Below are 18,602 nucleotides of genomic sequence, written 5' to 3'. Positions count from 1 at the left end.
CATGTAGTCTCTCTGCCGAATCATGCAGGACCTACCACAAGCGCTACAGTATTCCTAGGCGAATGATTGGTAGGAACAAACAAATGAATGAAAGAAAGAACTCTTGTGAACCCCAACCCCGACTGTTATCTCTAATCTTCATCTCTAAGAACTGTGGGGCATATTATCAAGGGGGTTTATCTCCGCTTTTTTTGCTTTAAAAGCCAAGAAAGTGGAGATAAAATTATCTCCCTATTACCTAGCTGTCGCTAACACCAGTTAGCGACAGCTAGTAGGAGATAGCGACCATCTTGGGCCCCACTTTGCATGTCAGTGATATTTATCACTAATGACATGCAAAGTGGGCGTGCCAAGATGTTAGCGACTGGAAACAGTCGCTAACATCGCTATCTCCTATTACCAACTTTTGGAGATATTCGCGCTAAGCGCGAATATCTCCAAAAACTAACACCTGCCCTGAGCAGTTCTTAGCCATGTTATCCAATGGGAGGTGGATAACATGGCTAAGAACATTAGCTCGGTAATGCATGAATATCGCTGACTTTTCAGCGATATTCATGCATTGCGGCCGTTTTTTATTGCATTTGCGATAAACCTTGATAATAGCAAGGTTTATCTGCGATAATTTCTGACGATGCATAGCGTTAAAAAATTCGTTGCTAAGCATTGTTAGCGATAAATATCGCTTAACGTTGGTAATATGCCCCTGTGTTTTATCTAAGTAGGAAAGTATCATGTGCACAGATGTTTAGAGAGAGCAATTCTTTGTTGTGTTTCTATGTCCTTAAAGGTTGAGAGTATACAATGTGTGAATACCATTGTTGTCCCCAGGGCATGAAGCGCATATCCCAGAGTTTATCCTCAAGCCAGGGTCAGGACAAAGCTGGAGTGCCATTTCTTAAGAAGGAGGGAGGGGAAGGATATGTATTGAAACTAATAAGAGTTGTTGTTACTTAAATACTTCTTGGGATTCAAAGGTTTCCAATAAATCATCCCAGATCATGGCAATAGGTTGTTTACGCAGACCATTGCATTCTTCACTGCGCAAAGCATAGCTCACAGCCGTGCCCTGGCATCTTACCACCTCTCAACACAGGGCACCTTCAGAGACTTCCAGCCTCTGGTTGTTTGCTGCTTTGTCAGAAGGAGCGGCAAATCCACAAACCTTGCTATAACTTTAAAACTCTTGGGGTATGGGATAGAGGCCAAATAGACAGTGTTTAGCGCCTGTCAGCGCAGAAAGTGCTGTACCTATATCTGTACAGTAAGATGCCATAGGTCTGCAGGACGTCTAGGGCAGTTAGGGGAGGCCACGGGGAAGACTCTGAAGTTTCTGCAGCGTTATGCTTCTCTATGTATAATTGAGAATTGTATGCATTTAAATCACTAATTGCGAGATTCTGCTTGGGTATTCCAGGATAAAATGCCATTCCTTATCATTCCGTGGTCAGGGTAGATCATCCTCTCATTTAATCTGCAGGGGTCCAATGATGTACTTATATGGGTATGCAGCTATCAATATATCCATTTAACCAGATATCAACCATGACCCATACGATATCCTGCTGGCATCAGTCCATGGATAGGAGGCTCAGTGCCCAATGGGGCCCAGTATGTGTGAACATATTTAAGAATACTGGCGTGTGACAAGAAAAGGGAGTCATGTAAACCATATAGTTGTGTACAATTCTGATGTATCATTAATGCATTCTCCTTGAACAGATCTTCCACTGCTGTGATCCCTGCACTCTCGCAGGGCAATAGTTTAGTTGCCATGAACGTGCCCAGAGATGTAGGCAATTCCGTCAGAGGTAGACCGGGAGTGAATTTGCATTAAGGAGGGCGATTTTGGTTAGTGCAATACGGAGCAATAGAGTGGGCCATATCATTCCAGGTAGGAGCAATCTATGAAGGGTGCCTAATTTAAGTTTGGGCTGTGTGTAACCAATTTCACCTAGATGGTAGTGTTGAACTGTGCTTGAAAATGACCATCAAGACTCCATTTTGTGTTGCCATGCTCTCGGCAACCTGATGAAGAATTACTTTTCATGTCCCTGCTGAAGCTTGCTCAACCCTCCTTCCTCCTCGTGGTCGAGCCGATTCCGAGAAGCTGCCTGTGTGCCTCACCCCCCAGTTGTGCCAGAGACTCAGCCACATCCTGTCCATTGTTGGTAACTCAACCTGTCACGACCAGCTGCCCTGTGACCACACCAACTGAAAGAGGAAGCACGAGGCTGTGCCCTGTGACCATACCAACTAATAGAGGAAGCACGAGGCTGTGCCCCATGACCACACCAGTTGGGCAAGGAAGCACGGGGCTGTGGACATTGTGCAATCAGAGAACAGATGTCCCCTGACCACGATTCCACCACAAGACTGACGAAGAACTTGTCAGAATGAGGAACTTATCAAAATGTGGAACTGTGTATTGTACAAATGGGCGTGGCTAGCGCTATAAATATGTGTAAGCTGTGGAGTAAAACAGCAGTCTCCGTAGAATTGTCTTTGCACCATTCTGGGACCTCTTCTTAGCTCGAGCGAATACATAACTTATTATCCTCCACGGCTGGTTGTTCTGGTCTCTTTGGTAATGTATGATTTGAGCAAGAAGAACCCCGTAGATTCTAGGTGTCCCCTGCACCACTGGCTTTGACTCTCCTAGTGGGGGGGGGGTCTCCAAAAAGCTGGTTCTACAATCTGGCGCCTCAACGTGGGGCGTCTTAGGTGGTCGTCATCAAGCCTGGTGGTCGTGAGGGGTCTGTGATCGAATTCCAAGGGAGGCGCGCCACTACATTGGCTGAAAATTGTCTTTGTGGGCCCGAGGTCTCCGATTGCGTGATTCCTCCTTCCTATGGGCTACCTGACTGGCCCCGACGGACGCCCCAGTTCTGGTTCCTAGTTTTGGGAGATAGAGACCTTTGTGACACTCGCCGTGTGACGGAAGATTAACGGTCAGGTAAGAGTGGGAGTGGCCCACTTCTTTGGTGAATTGTATTTTGGTTTTGGTATTTGATTCAACTTTTGCAAAAGCCAAAGGGTAAGTACAGTTATAGGCTGTAAATATTCAATTGTACCCTTTGACGTTTGGATCTGGGATACACATCTAGAGATGCCTGGACTTAGTAAATTCCGGAAATGGTATTGTTGTTGTTGTACATGGCACTCCACATTGGAGGAATCTTATCAGATTCCTCCTCTGGGGACCCCTAATCATGAAGTCACAAATATACAAAAGGTAAAACTGAATTGCAATGGCCAATATATGGTAGTTTTGAGCCTCCTGTATTAGATAATTTAGTGGAGAAATTATTTCAGAGAAAGGTTAGGCCTGCAATGCTTGATTCCTTTCAGGTTTGGCACAAGGAGTCCAAACAGAAAGAAATCAAACTCAAAAAGAACAAAGCTAAAGTAATGCATATGAGTGTGATTCAGAAAGCCCAGAATAATGGTAATCAGAGAATAGAAGAGGGTATAGTAATCCCGCCCAATTGACCCCCGCGACTGCTCCAGTTGTTGCCCCTGCCCATACCCTGGTTTGTTCAGCTCCTCAGCCACTTGTTCCCAACGCCCCAACTGTTCAGGCCACTGTACCCATGCCAGTCCACCCTTCTTTTCCTCTTGTTGCACCTTCCACTGGTCCCGTACCTGTCCAACATAATATGCCTTCAACTCCCATTGCAACCAACCGATTTCTTGTTGACAGTCATCCGACACCTTCCCCCAGTGCAGGGCTATTAGCGAATGCCTGGTCAGTGGTCCGTGATTATATCCCTTATGTAACTCCGCATACCCCACCCACTTGACGCACCTTGCGCAGACTGCTAGGTAGTACACAGAAACAACTCGCTATGAGTTAACAAGCTCGTATGTGGATGGAAAATAACACTATGTACACCGCTCAGGATATATGGATGACAATGGATCAGTGGACACGCATTAAACAGATTGACATTTTTTGTGAAATGTGTGACACACTGATCCAAACGTGGGAGGATTTTGTAGAGTCAGGTCCACCCCCAGGTCTGTCTGACCTTCGCCATAAGGTTGAAAAAGGGGACATTCAGGGCCCAGCACTATTATGCGATCTAATCATGTTAAGCCCACAGAGACTCCTTATCTGGTGTTTCGGTAAAAAAGGGTTTCCCAATGAGGGAGGTATAGCCTGTTTGGAGAGACCGCGTTGCTGGCATAGATGGCAACACTGAAATACTGGCAGGTTTTAGGCAGATGTGGGTTCATGTCCCTTGGAAAAGGTCTGACGTCCTCCAACTCAAAAGCCAATTGCCTGACCCACATAAAAATACAGCACGTTATTATAAGGAATTGACTCAGACACTCCAATCTTGCGGAATGACTTTAGCAGACATAGATATGTTAATGGGACAGGTAGTACAGACTGAAGTATGGTCCAAAATACGCCATAATGATCAGACAGAATTTGGCCAAACATGGAAGGAATTTGAGGAAGCTGACAGAGCTCGAACTGGTGGTGAGAAAACAGATCCCATGATCTTGGCCCTTCCGGCCCAGATACTTACTGCCATGAAAAAGATGTTGACACCCCACCGTATTAATTAGGACAGATTAGCTGCTTGCAAACAAAAGAAAGATGAAAGTGTCTCTGACTTTTTCACACGATTCAAAAGCACATTCAACGACTAAAGTGGATATGACATGATTTCAGAAGGGGGGCAGCGACTGTTTGTGGATAAATTTGTGTCTAATCTGTTGCCAGAACTTGGGACTAAGCTCAAAATGTCAGAAAGTGCATGGCCCATTTCCACCCCATCTGGCATTTTGACAATGACCCAGTACTACGAGAATAGGGAGAATGAAGAGCGAGATAGAACGGATAAAAAGTCTAAAGACAAAGGTCTTACTCCAACAAGCATACCCGACCCAGACCCAAAACAGAGGTGCCCCTAAGTTTCAGCGAATTGCTCCGAAACGTGCCCCCGTGACTCCTCGCCCACCGCTGGGACCCAACCAGTGCGCTTATTGTCGCCAGGAGGGTCATTGGCACGATGAGTGTCCCTTGTTGGCCCAGAACAACTCTGCCCCAGAGAGGACGAGGCAGACCTAGAACACAGTTACAGGACAGGCGCTCCCTTATGCAAGAGAATATGTTTGATACCGCTAATTATGAGGACCGCAATTACTTTACTGAGGATTATGAGCCTGAAGAAGGGACTGGTTTTTTGTCCCACTAGGATTGCCAAGGACAAGACAAGGGACCTGTGTCTATTCCTGTTGACCAAAAGGGACCGTATGTTCTTGTTACAACACTAGGCTCTACGGAAAAATTCTTGGTCGACACTGGTGCAACTAAAAGTTCTATTGTCGACATGAGGTGACCCATCTCCTGTCGAAGGAGGGACGCCGCCTCACTCCTGAACGAATACAAACAATCAGTAAGATGCCCCCACCAAAAACGCAGAAAGAGGTACGTGCTTTTATTGGCATCACCTGCTACTGCCGCCAATGGATACCCAATTTTTCCTTACTCATTAAACCTTTACTGAGCCTCACACTTAAAGATGTTCCCCGCCCACTCCCTTGAACAAATGAGTGCCAGCATGCATTTGAAGAACTGAAAACAGCCTTGTGTTCGGCCCCGGTGCTAGGCAGGATTAGTTACTTACCTGTAATCCTAGTTCTCATCCAGGGGTATACTCATCAAAGTCATAATCTATGAATAATCCCCGCCCATGTGCGGGATCCCGGAGCATATAGAAAATACATATAAATATATATGTATATATATATGTGAAAACATATATTTGCAGCCTAAAACATTTCCTAACTGGCAAAATTGCCGCAAAATTACATAAATTAGCATACATACAGTAGTACTCTTCCAAACCCTAAGGAAGAAAGAGAGCAGGAAACATTTGTATACAACAATGCTTTATTGCCATAGGAAAAACCTGTAATAGCAGGCATTTGCCAGTAGGCTGCAGTAGAGTATAAAGCAAACAAAGAAAACTGACACCTTGCCTTTAAGGCATTAGAGTAGGGGTACCGTGCCTTTAAGACCTGGAGGCAACCCCCTGCTCCCATGATGCACCACAGGTGACAGTTGGGTCAGTTCTTTTTGGAGGTGCATAACACCTGTGGAGATCCACAATAAAACATCTCATAACTGTGTAACTCTGCTCGTCCGGGGAGGTGGGCGGGAGCTTATGACTTTGATGAGTATACCCCTGGATGAGAACTAGGATTACAGGTAAGTAACTAATCCTTCTCATCCAGGGGATACTCATCAATAGTCATAATCTATGAATAGATTAGCAAGCTCATACCCAAAGTCTCGCGGACGAGCAAGAAGTATAAAAAAAAAACTTCACAGAATGACTAAGACATATATTGCAAATACATCTTATGCAAACAAGTTCCTTAACGAGGCCTGCCCTACTCTGGCATCCGCCTGAGTATCTGATTCCAGGCAATAATGGCAGGTAAAGGTATGGACAGACCGCCAAGTTGCCGCTTTACAAATTTCAGAAATAGGAACATTACGAAGGAGAGCTGTAGTGGAAGCTTTACCTCTAGTAGAATGTGCATGTGGTTTACCCTGCAAGGACTTGTTAGCTAGTTGATAAACTAAAGCTATACAGGAGACAATCCAGCGAGAAATGGACCTTTTGGAAGCTGACAGGCCAGTATTAGTACTACCATAATTAACAAAAAGCCGGTCAGACTTTCTAAGAGGCAGGGTTTTTGACAAGTAGAATTTCAGGACCCTCCGGAGATCTAGAGAGTGTAATGACCTCTCCGGGGGAGTGGAAGGATTAGGAAAAAAAGTAGGTAAGGTAATAGACTGGTTGATATGAAAGTCTGAAACTACCTTAGGCAGGAAACTTGGGTGCGTTCTTAAGACCACCCTGTTCACATGAAAAACTGTGTAAGGTTCCTTGCAACACAAGGCCTGGATTTCACTGACCCTACGGGCAGAGGTAATCGCCACTAGAAAGGCAGCTTTCCAGGTCAAGTGCTGCAAAGAAGCCTTCTGTATAGGCTCGAAAGGAGCACTCATCAGCTTAGTCAGGACCATATTAAGCTCCCAGGGAGGGGAGGGGGACCTCACCGGTGGGAAGACTTTTTTTTCAGACCTTCTAGAAAATCTTTAACTACAGGCATAAGGAAGAAAGATGTCTGATTAGGAGACTTCCTATATGCTGTGATTGCAGCTAAATGAACCCTGATGGAGGGGTATTTCAGGCCTGATCTCGCTAAATGCAATAGATATGGAAGAATCACCTGCTCTTGGCCATGTACCGGGTCAAGAGAGTGCTCATGACACCATAAGAAGAACCTCTTCCACTTGAAAGCGTAGGACTTCCTAGTGGAGGGTCGTTTTGATTCTTTAAGAATAGTCATGCAGTCTGCTGGGAGGTCTAAATGTTCATACTGGATGACCTCAGGAGCCATGCCGTCAAGCGAAGGGAAGGAAGGTTGGGGTGAAACACCTTCCCCTGGTCTTTGGTCAACAAGTCTGGACGGCATGGTAGGCGCCGGTGAGGAACCTCCGACATCTGAAGAAGATCGGGGTACCACCACTGGCGTGGCCACTCTGGTGCTATCAGGATCATTCTGGTGTTGGTCCTGTAGAACTTCTGGATCACCGCCGGGATCAGAGGCAGGGGAGGAAAAGCGTAGAGTAATGTCTGCGACCAGCTGATCAAAAGACCGTTCCCCAGTGATCCCTGTTGAGGGAACCTGGAGGCGAAGACGGGGCATTTTGTATTGGCCGCGTCTGCGAACAGGTCTAGGTCCGGTACGCCCCAACACCGAAAAACCTCTTGAGCCACTTCCTCGTTGAGCACCCAATCGTGCGCTTCTACGAAGATTCTGCTGAGTCAGTCTGCTTGGACGTTTTGAATTCCTGGTAGATGAACTGCCACTATGGACAGGCCTCTTGCTAGGAGCCAATGCCAGATGGCTTGTGCTTCCAGGGACAAGACTCTTGACCTCGTGCCTCCCCGTTTGTTCAGTTAGAACATAGTTGTCCGTCTGAACCTGGAGGTGGTTGGTGCGCAGAGAAGGATAAAGAGACTTGAGAGCCAGATGAACTGCTCGAAGCTCCAGGAAGTTGATATGGTAGCCTTGCTCTACCTCGGACCAGAGGCCTTGAACTTGGAGTCGGTCCATGTGAGCACCCCAGCCTTGAAGGGAGGCATCACTGACAATTGACTGAGATGGAGGAGGACGATGGAACGGCACTCCTCGGAGGAGATTGGATCGTTTCAACCACCATCTGATCGAGTCCCTGGCTTCTTAAGGAAGCAAGACCCGGTCTTCCCACTGATCCGATCTCTGAGACCACTGATCTTCGAGGGCTTGTTGTAGAGGTCTCATGTGAAGGCGAGCATTGGGCACGACGTAAATGCATGAAGCCATCGATCCCAGAAGAGAGGACACTTGTCTGGCTGTGGGGGCCTGATTGTCCAGAAGAAGGCGACCCTTCAGGAGCATAGATGACAACCTCTCCTCCGAAGGACACACGCTTGCCTGTAGTGAGTCCAGAGAAGCACCCAGGTAGTGGATCCGCTGAGAAGGGTTGAGAACTGATTTTTTCCAGATTGACGTGAAGACCCAACGAGTCCATCAGTTTGAGGCAGAACGACAGATGGTTCTGAAGCAGCGAGGGGGTGGAGCTCTTCAACAGCCAATCGTCTAGATATGGATAGACGAAGATCTTTCTTTTGCGGAGAAAAGCAGCCACCACCGCCATGCACTTGGAGAATGTCCGAGGTGCAGATTTCAGTCCAAACGGCAGCACTCGATATTGGTAGTGACGACGTCCGATCTGAAACCTTAGAAACTTCCGATGCTTGACTGACACTGGTATGTGGAAGTAGGCGTACTGCAAGTCGATGGCACACATCCAGTCTCCCTGATGAAGATGTGGGAAGATCTGATGCAAGGCGAGCATACGGAACTTTTCTTTTCGTATGAATTTGTTTAGCCTTCGAAGATCTAGAATGGGCCTGTATTCTTTGACAGTTCCTCGTTTTTGAACCAAGAAATAGAGGGAGTACACTCCTTGATTTTTGTGAATTGAGGGGACCTCCTCTATGGCCATCTTCTCTAGACGGAGACTTCGTCTTGTAGCAATTGACTCTTGTAACGTGGAAGATGTCGCGATTGGAGGAGGACTTGCGGAGGAGGAGATTTGAACCTCAGCAAGTAACCATGCTGCCCAATATTCAGCACCCATCTGTCTTTTGTAATGGATTCCCACTCTGTCAGATGATGAGAAACACTCCCTCCCACCGGAGTGGCGAACAGACGTGGAGGAAGCAATGGCTCAGGGCTTAGGAGGTTGCTTTGAGGGAGGATGCTGTCTGTTATTGCCACCTCTTCCTCTGCCAGGACGACGCTGCAGGAACTGCGTCTTCTGCTGAGACTGAGATTGCCACTGAGGGGTTTGAACCCTCTGTTGGAAAGACCTCCTGTCTCCTTGGCGAAAGCGTTTCTTGAACTCCTTGCGCTTTTCTAATCCCACAGCCTTGACGGTGTCCATTTCTGCTTTCATTTTGGACGTTCCGTCGTCCGCGTGTGGACCAAACAGAGATTTCCCATTGAAGGGCAAATTCAAAATCTTCTTCTGGGCGTCTGGCTTGAGCCCTGTCAGGCGGAGCCAGGCCGAACGACGGGAACAAATACCACTTGAATAGCCATGGGCCGCAAGGTCAGAGGCATCCACTGCGGCGCTAATAACTTGATTGGCTACAAGGCCTCCCTCCTGTATAGTCTCCAGAAAATCTTGGCGATCTTCCTTGGGGAGCTTGTCTGTAAAGCGAGTCAGGGAGTCCCAAAGGGACCTGTCGTACCTTCCAATAAAGGCAGAGGCGCTAGCCACCTTCATAAAGGAAGAAGAGGTGTTGCATACCTTCCTACCAAAGGAGTCCATAAGTTTACTATCGTTTTCAGGTGGTACTGAAGAAGTAGAGCCTGCATGGGACTTCATGGCAGCCGCCACAATAATGGAATCCGCAGGAGGATCCGATCTGAGGAACAAGGGATCCTCTGCAGGGGCCTTGTACTTCTTGGCTATCCGAGATGGAACAGATCCCACCACTGCTGGTGTGAGGAAAGTAGCCATAGCCGGTTCTAGGAGGCCGGGGACAAGGGGCAGTAGAGGCCTGGGAGCTGTGCGATGACAGAGGGTATCAAAAATCACAGAAGTGGGAACCACTGGAGTGTGCAGCGTAATATTCAGCTTTTTTGCTCCCCTGCCCAGAACATCGGAGAAAGTCGCGAGGTCATCAATTGGAGAGACTCTGGAAGGAGGCGTAGAGGAGAAGGTCGGAGAGTAATCTCGGTAAGACGACCTAGACGAAGACGACCTTGTGGAAGATCTTGTACGCCGCCTCTTATGGGTCCTGTCACGATTCCTGCTGTGACTGTCCCTGGACCTAGAGCAATGTCTTGATGGAGACCTCGGTCATGGCCGGATTGGAGATCTTGGTCTGACAGGTGTTCTTGGACGCACTGGAGAACGTGATCTGGCTCGAGATCTTGGCCTGGGTGAAATCCTGGGACTCCGAGGAGATCTAGATGGTCTGGCCGGAGTTTTTGCCTTAGACGGAGAATATGTACGGGAGTAATCCGAGCCCGGACTACTCTGATCTCCAGACACAGCCCCTTGAGGATGTTGAGACACCAAGCTGCGTGACCTGCCCGCAGATCTGGGCGAAGATTCTGGAGAGACCTGCACGATGTTCAAGCCAGGAGATGATGATTTGCCTCCTGAAGTCTCAGAACCAGGGGACTCCACCACCGGCACTTTATCCCTCGAAAGCCTCGACGTCGAAGACGTTTGGGTGACTAGTGGCATCGAGCGGTGTCTTGATGCTCTCGACGGCGATCGATCACGTCGAGCAGGACTCGAATGAGAACCTCGACATCGAACCGGAGACTTCGACGTCGATCTCCCTCGACGTCGATCAGATGGAGATGCTCCATGACGTCGTATTGACGACGACTCTCGACGTCGTGTCGACGATGACCTTCCTCGACCTCGCGTCGACGGCGACCTTTCCTGGCGTCGCCTCGGCGTCGACCTCCTTGACGTCGAAGGATGGGATCTGGCAGTCCCTCTCGACGGCGGCCCCCTAGTCAGCGGCGACCTAGATGCCGTCCTAGCTCTCGACGCCGATCCCCTCCGGGGCGGCGGAGAGTGTCTCGACGTCGACGGAAGCCTCGACGTCGACGGAGACTTAGATGTAGTAGCAGCCATGGACTTCGAGCCCGAAGTATGGCGCCTCGACGCCGACTTACTTGACTGCGGCGGAGATCTTCGACGTCGTGAAGATGATCCGGGCCTTTTCGACTTCGACGGCGACCTCGACGTCGACGGAGTTCTTCGACCTTCATTCCTCTTTCTGGGAACAGGAGAAGTGGAATGACGCCGTTTTTGGCCGTGCTTGCTTGTAGGAGAAGATCTAGGGACTGTGGAAGCACCCACCTGGTGACTTTTGTCCATCTCCTGCATGGCATGAAGTCGAATCTTCTCCCTGTCGCGAAGAGTCCGACTATTTTTACAGTGATGGTACTGATCAGGAATGTGTGTAGATGGAAGGCACACAATACACACAGAATGTGGGTCAGTCAGAGCCATCTTTTTGTCACAAGAAGGACATTTCCAAAACAGAGCAGGCATTCTGACAGGAAATTCCTGTGGGTTACCACAGAAAAATAAATCAGAAGCCTTATTTATTCACAAAATGTCGAAATCTAAGAGAAAATTCTCTCAAAAACACAATTTCAGTTGAAAACTGAAGAGCTCAAGCTCCAGGATCCTCACAGAAGGAGCCGGAAAAAAGAACTGACCCAACTGTCACCTGTGGTGCATCATGGGAGCAGGGGGTTGCCTCCAGGTCTTAAAGGCACGGTACACCTACTCTAATGCCCTAAAGGCAAGGTGTCAGTTTTCTTTGTTTGCTTTATACTCTACTGCAGCCTACTGGCAAATGCCTGCAATTACAGGTTTTTCCTATGGCAATAAAGCATTGTTGTATACAAATGTTTTCTGCTCTCTTTCTTCCTTAGGGTTTGGAAGAGTACTACTGTATGTATGCTAATTTATGTAATTTTGCGGCAATTTTGCCAGTTAGGAAATGTTTTAGGCTGCAAATATATGTTTTCACATATATATATACATATATATTCATATGTATTTTCTATATGCTCCGGGATCCCGCACATGGGCGGGGATTATTCATAGATTATGACTATTGATGAGTATCCCCTGGATGAGAACCCCTAGTTATCAGAAGCCCTTCACTCTTTTTGTACACGAGAATAATGGTTGCGCATTGTCAGTACTAACAGTGTTTTGGTGACAGACAACGCCCCGTGCACATTTTTCTGCAGTTCTAGATCCCGTAGCCTGTGCACTACCCAGCTGCTTGAGAGCAGCAGCTGCCATATCCATTCGCCAATCTGCTGGCCTGGTCCTTGACACTGCACTTACAGTTATGGTTCCTCACACAGTTGATTTGGGACCCAACTGTAGGTATTAGTACGACTGTACCTGTGTCTAGGCATCGAAAGTAAGTATTTTCAGGTCAACTATGAGATGCGCGATGTGCATGAAAAAGTCCTTTTGTGTAACTAACACTGCATTTTTCTATGTGCTTGGTACATGTATTGTCACGTCCTATTCTGTATTGTGTGTATACAAAGACTGTGCATTTTGTGTTTTCCTTTGGCTTATGTGCTTAATATGCGAATTGTCCTGTACTGTCCTATGTGGTAAGTGCACTGGATAACTTGTAGTGCACTCTCACACTCTCTCTCTCTTTGAGCCTACCTACGCTGTCCAGGAATGACCATGCTAGGATCAATTCCATATGACAACTGGGTGGACTCACTCTTAGCCTTTCACTTCACAGAATGCTGTAAATTCGCTTTTTAATAAATGACGACACTGTACCTCACAAGTACACGTCTAATTGGCTTTAACACAAGTGTTTGAACAAATTGACAAACAAAATACCATATTTTGCCATGTTACCCCCCCTCCTTTCTGTAAAATGATGTCATTTAATTGGCTGAAAATGAAAGGACGGGTAAGACGACTGATGTCCCCATATCTGACCCTTAAAAGGGAGCTATATGTCGGTGGCTTTCGTTTTTAATGCCTTAGTGGCACCACCATCATCGTTTATGTTACCACACACATTGCATATAAGAGTGACCGGACGTCCCAGTTTGGCCAGGACGGTCCCAGTTTTTAACCAGCTGTCCCAGCAAATTTCAAGAAATGTAGCTCATGTCCTGGTTTTTAAAGAGTCGTCTAAAAATGGTGGGAGGTGTTTTTCTCGTTCTGCAAAACAGAGATAGTTAGCAGTTGTTTCAAGAAAACAATTTAATTAACAGGGAAGCTACTAGGTTTAAAATTGCATTTTATGAATGTTCTTATTGACTGTTTTATAATTTCTGCTGAGGGAATGGGTACTGAGGTCAAGATGCTTAGTTGAAAGTAAGAAACATTGACAGGATGGGCCAACGCTCAGCCTGTGTACTATTTATAATGCACAATACTAGGAAGGGTACCTGTATGCCCATGATAAGCATCACACTTTTTATTGTGGTTAGCAGATCTTGAAGAAAATGTAGCCCTGCAGGAATTTGTTTTGTAACAACGGGTTTTTTTTTTTGCTGGAAAAGTCTGTTTGAATTTGACAGGCTATATGATTAATCATTTTAGATTTCCTGCCACAGCCATAAATGTGAAAGGAATGGACACAAAAGATAATATGTATGATGGAAATTCCTATGGGTGTTTGTAGACCTGCACAACAGTGAAAGTTCATGAATAAGTAATATACACAGATGTAAAGATTCAGATTATCAACAGTATCTTCCTTTTTAGTAAATTATACGTATTTCCTCAGCTGCTTGGGGTTGGGAGAGAAAACTAAATTGTGTAACATCTTCCCCTGCCAGTTCTCTAAAAACTCGTTTTATACTCACTGCTAGATTCAAGAATGCCCTCCAGTCATTGGAAGAGAGAGGTCGGACGCGATGCACAGCCTTAACTGCAAGGCGTGGAACACCTATGACCACGAACAAGGTGGAGCCGCAGAGCAAAGATATGCTGGACAAGGCACTAACACCGACAAGGAGAATGAAAGAAAGAAGGGCTGTCCAGAAGCCCCCAGCATGTTGGTCTACTTGTGCCTGAAGTCTCAGCCCATTGGGCCTAATTGGTGGGCTCACTTGTGCGGAGTCTCTGTCCCCCTTGATCCATCTCCAGTCTGACCCCACTCCACCCTCTCTTCCTTTGGCTCCTCTAAACCCCCCCCCCCTTTTCACATGGGGATTTTATCAACTTGATGAAGGAACAATGCACAAAGATAGGATAGGGTTAGTAGGGATAGACTTCACGGATAAATAATAAGGTGCGGGTACCTTGTCTAAGGTACCAGCGATAGATTAGTTAGTGAAAAGGGATTGTGATCCCAGAGAAAGAACGACCTCGCCCTGCAACGTGGAATCTGGATCCGAGCTGGACGCATAGCTCCATCGCCGGTGCTCAACAGCGCCAACGCTAAAATGAACAATGGGAGCCTACCAGTGATGGCTCACCATAAAAAGGACACTGGAAAGAAGAGCTCCAACAACACTAATGCCCTGACTATCTATTACATTAGGTTAAATTTCTCTCCCAATCACCTTGTATTCATTATGTCCCAAATGATGATCGAGAAAGAGGTCCAGGAGATGATCGACATTGACCTGGATGACGACTGATTGTTGCCTCTGCATGGGAAAAGGAGGCACTATTGAACTGTGCTTGAAAATGACCATCAAGACTCCATTTTGTGTTGCCATGCTCTCGGCAACCTGATGAAGAATTACTTTTTATGTCCCTGCTGAAGCTTGCTCAACCCTCCTTCCTTGTGGTCGAGCCGATTCCGAGAAGCTGCCTGTGTGCTTCACCCCCCAGTTGTGCCAGAGACTCAGCCACATCCTGTCCATTGTTGGTAACTCAACCTGTCACGACCAGCTGCCCTGTGACCACACCAACTGATAGAGGAAGCACGAGGCTGTGCCCTGTGACCACACCAACTGATAGAGGAAGTACAAGGCTGTGCACTGTGACCACACCAACTAATAGAGGAAGCACGAGGCTGTGCCCCATGACCACACCAGTTGGGCAAGGAAGCACAGGGCTGTGGACATTGTGCAATCAGAGAAAAGATGTCCCCTGACCACGATTGCACCACAAGACTGACGAAGAACTTGTCAGAATGAGGAACTTATCAAAATGTGGAACTGTGTATTGTACAAATGGGCGTGGCTAGCGCTATAAATATGTGTAAGCTGTGGAGTATAACAGCAGTCTCCGTAGAATTGTCTTTGTACCATTCTGGGACCTCTGTCCTTAGCTCGAGCTAATAAATAACTTATTTCCCTCCACGGCTGGTTGTCCTGGTCTCTTTGGTAATGTATGATTTGAGCAAGAAGAACCCCGTAGATTCTAGGTGTCTCCTGCACCACTGGCTTTGACTCTCCTAGTGGGGGGGGAGGAGGGGTCTCCAAAAAGCCGGTTCTACAGGTAGCCCACTAACCAGTAGGACAGCCACTAAAGCTGCTCCACTAAACAATAAGCTTTAAAGTCAGGGGCGCCCATTCCTCCTTCCACTGCCGGTAATTGAATATGGAGTTGGCTAACCCAACGCCGTCCAGTACCCTACATTAGCCCAAGCAATAAGGAATTGAGTGTTTTGAAAACCGCTAAAGCGATAACGATAGGTAAATTAACTAAGTAGTACAAGCAGGGCAACATTATCATCTTAGTCAGTGTTATCCGGCCCGCTAATGACAGAGCCAGTGATTCACAGAATTTAAGTTTTCAGCAACGTAATGGTCCTCCATGCTTCTATAGATTTGGATGCCCAAATCGAAACATGTGTTGTGCCATTTGTATGTTATATGTACCAAAGGGCAGAGAGTCATGCTCCGTTTTATTCTGGAATGAGAACACAGGGGATTTACTGTGGTTTACCCGAAAGCCCGACAGGTTACCAAAAGAAAAGAGTAGCTCAGATATAGGTGTCAAATATTTTTTGCGGTCACAAGATATATAAAATCATATAATTTACATAAATGGAAACGGTATGGACCATGGGTCCCTGTGAGATAGCCCAGGAGAAGGCCGCCTGCCTGAGGTATTGCGCCAAGAGCTCCATAGCGAAAACCAATAATAGGGGTGATAACTGGCATCCCTGTCTGATGCCACGGAGCACCGGGTACTGTGATGACATGTGCCAGTCTTTGCCCTGGATGTGAGATTAGCGTATAATAGCTGACTCAGCATATGTAGGTAGGAGGAATATTGAATTTCACCACGGTAGAGAGCATATAATCCTATCCCAATGTGTCAAATACCTGTTGTAGGTCTAAGATGGGGCTGACTGCAGCTGGGTATTGCTCGCAAGCTACATCCATCACCTGATACATGTGCGGTATGTTTAATGAGGTGTTCTGCCGCGGACAAATCCACATTAATCTGCATGAATTACTTGGGGGGCAGAGGGACCAACTGTCCCGCCAATACCTATTAATATTTTGCAATCTGTGTCTAGGAGGGATAGAGGCCTCTAAGACGACAGGTCTTCTGGGTTGCAGCCTGGCTTTAGTATAGATATAACCAAAACCTGCAGTGAGCCCACTTCTAAGGACACGTTATAGAGCCATTCCAATTGTGGAATCAGTGGAGAACGAAATGTAGTGTAAAATTCAATAGGTATCCTATTGATTTGGGCAGTTTATTACAAGCGAGCTTATCAATAGCATGGCAAAGTTTGAACAAAGAAATAGAAGGCCAACTTGGGAGGACTGAAGGCTGCTTGTGTCTCGGTACAGATTGGGATCTTGAGAATCTGATCCATGTAAACACTAACTGGACACAGCGAAGAGTGGAGATAATTCAATCCTGCATGAGACATTACAAAATGAATAGGACAGACGAAGCCTCAAAGTGAATTTTTTTATTGATGCATATGTCAAGGAAACCCATCGGTGGCATTTAGATCTAAGGAGCCAACCAGAAGGAGCTTTGATTTAACAGACACAACATTTCTATTGCTGATTTAAAGTTGTGGGAGACATCTATCCTTGTTCCTGAAGAAGGTGGTTGGGTCACTAAAACCCAACGAAACGCGTCGATGCAGAGTTACTAAACCATTGAATCGACTCAGCTTTGCTGAACAAAGACTTTTTCATCAGTGGTATGACCAAGGATTCTTGTTGAGTTCGAATAGTGCGCTAAAATGACATAATTTATGCCTATGATATGCTCTCCTTTTTTTGCAATATGAATTTTTCGAGTACTTGGAATGATTGATTGATTTTAGAACAACTCTGGTGTGGCATTTGAGAGTGCAAAGAATGAGATTTGCTGTGTATATTTGTATTGCCATTATGAATGTATAATTTATATACTTGATAATTTCTAACTGGTTGCTTATAAAAAGAATAAAATTATATACCGGAACTTTGATCTTATCAGGATTTCTTGGTGATATTAGCTATAATTCAGTATGAATGGTGGATGATTTGTAACTAGGTTTTTGTTAAATATTTCCAAATGGAATTTAACTTTGACTGGAAGTTTGCCTGGTGTCAGAGGAGTTCCCCATCCACAGCAGATACCTGAGGCAGTTGTATATTGTTAAGAAAGGCGTGCATGATGTCATGGGGTCCTGAAGGGGGTGAGCAGTATATAACCGCTCAATACTCAGCGTAATACTCACAGAAGTATCAATATCTAATTGAGTGGTGCTACAGAACAAGTTACTTACCTACGGTAACAATATATCTGTAAGAAACAATAATTAGTGATAGATCCCTCACCTTACAATTACCCCCAGGCATCAGACTGGATCTGGAAAGTTTTCCTCAGTAGTACCTCTGCACGTTGGAAGGTGACGTCGGTCGGCTCCGCGTCTGTCGTTGGCGTTGAGGTCGCGAGATGACGTACCGGTAGCTACTTAGACGCTGCACTCGCGCACCGACGTCAGTTCTGAACACGACGTTCCGCACAAGAAACGCAGAGCTATGCAAGACACTGACCACTGGTGCATAAAACTAGGGCCCGGAAAGGATGACCTTAACCCTAGAGATCAGTTCGCAGAACGGGGCGGATGGGTGGGGCGGTAAGGAATCTATAACTAATGTTTCTTACAGATATCGTTACCGAAGGTAAGTAACTTGTTCATCTGAAAGAAACATGTTAGTTAGATTCCTTACCTTAGAATAGATTCCTTACCTTAGAATAGATACCCCAGCAATACCAACCCCGGTGGTGGGTCTGCGAACCAATATCACACCAGAAAGTCCTAGAGAACAGAACGGTCAAAGAAGCAGTCTCTCCAGACTTGGCTGTCCAGGCAGTAGTGTTTGGTAAACGTGTGCAGCGATGCTCACGTGTCCGCCTGACAGATGTCATTTAGAGGAACTCCTCTTCCCAGGGCAGTAGTGGCTGCCGTCACCCTGGTGGAATAGGCGCATAGCCCCACCGGAGGTTCCTTTTTAGCCAGAGAATAGCATGCCTTAATACACAAAACGACCCACCTAGAAAT

Source organism: Lissotriton helveticus, chromosome 12 (assembly GCF_964261635.1).
Source record: "Lissotriton helveticus chromosome 12, aLisHel1.1, whole genome shotgun sequence".
Classification (NCBI taxonomy): domain Eukaryota; kingdom Metazoa; phylum Chordata; class Amphibia; order Caudata; family Salamandridae; genus Lissotriton; species Lissotriton helveticus.
This window is presented reverse-complemented; position numbering follows the sequence as displayed.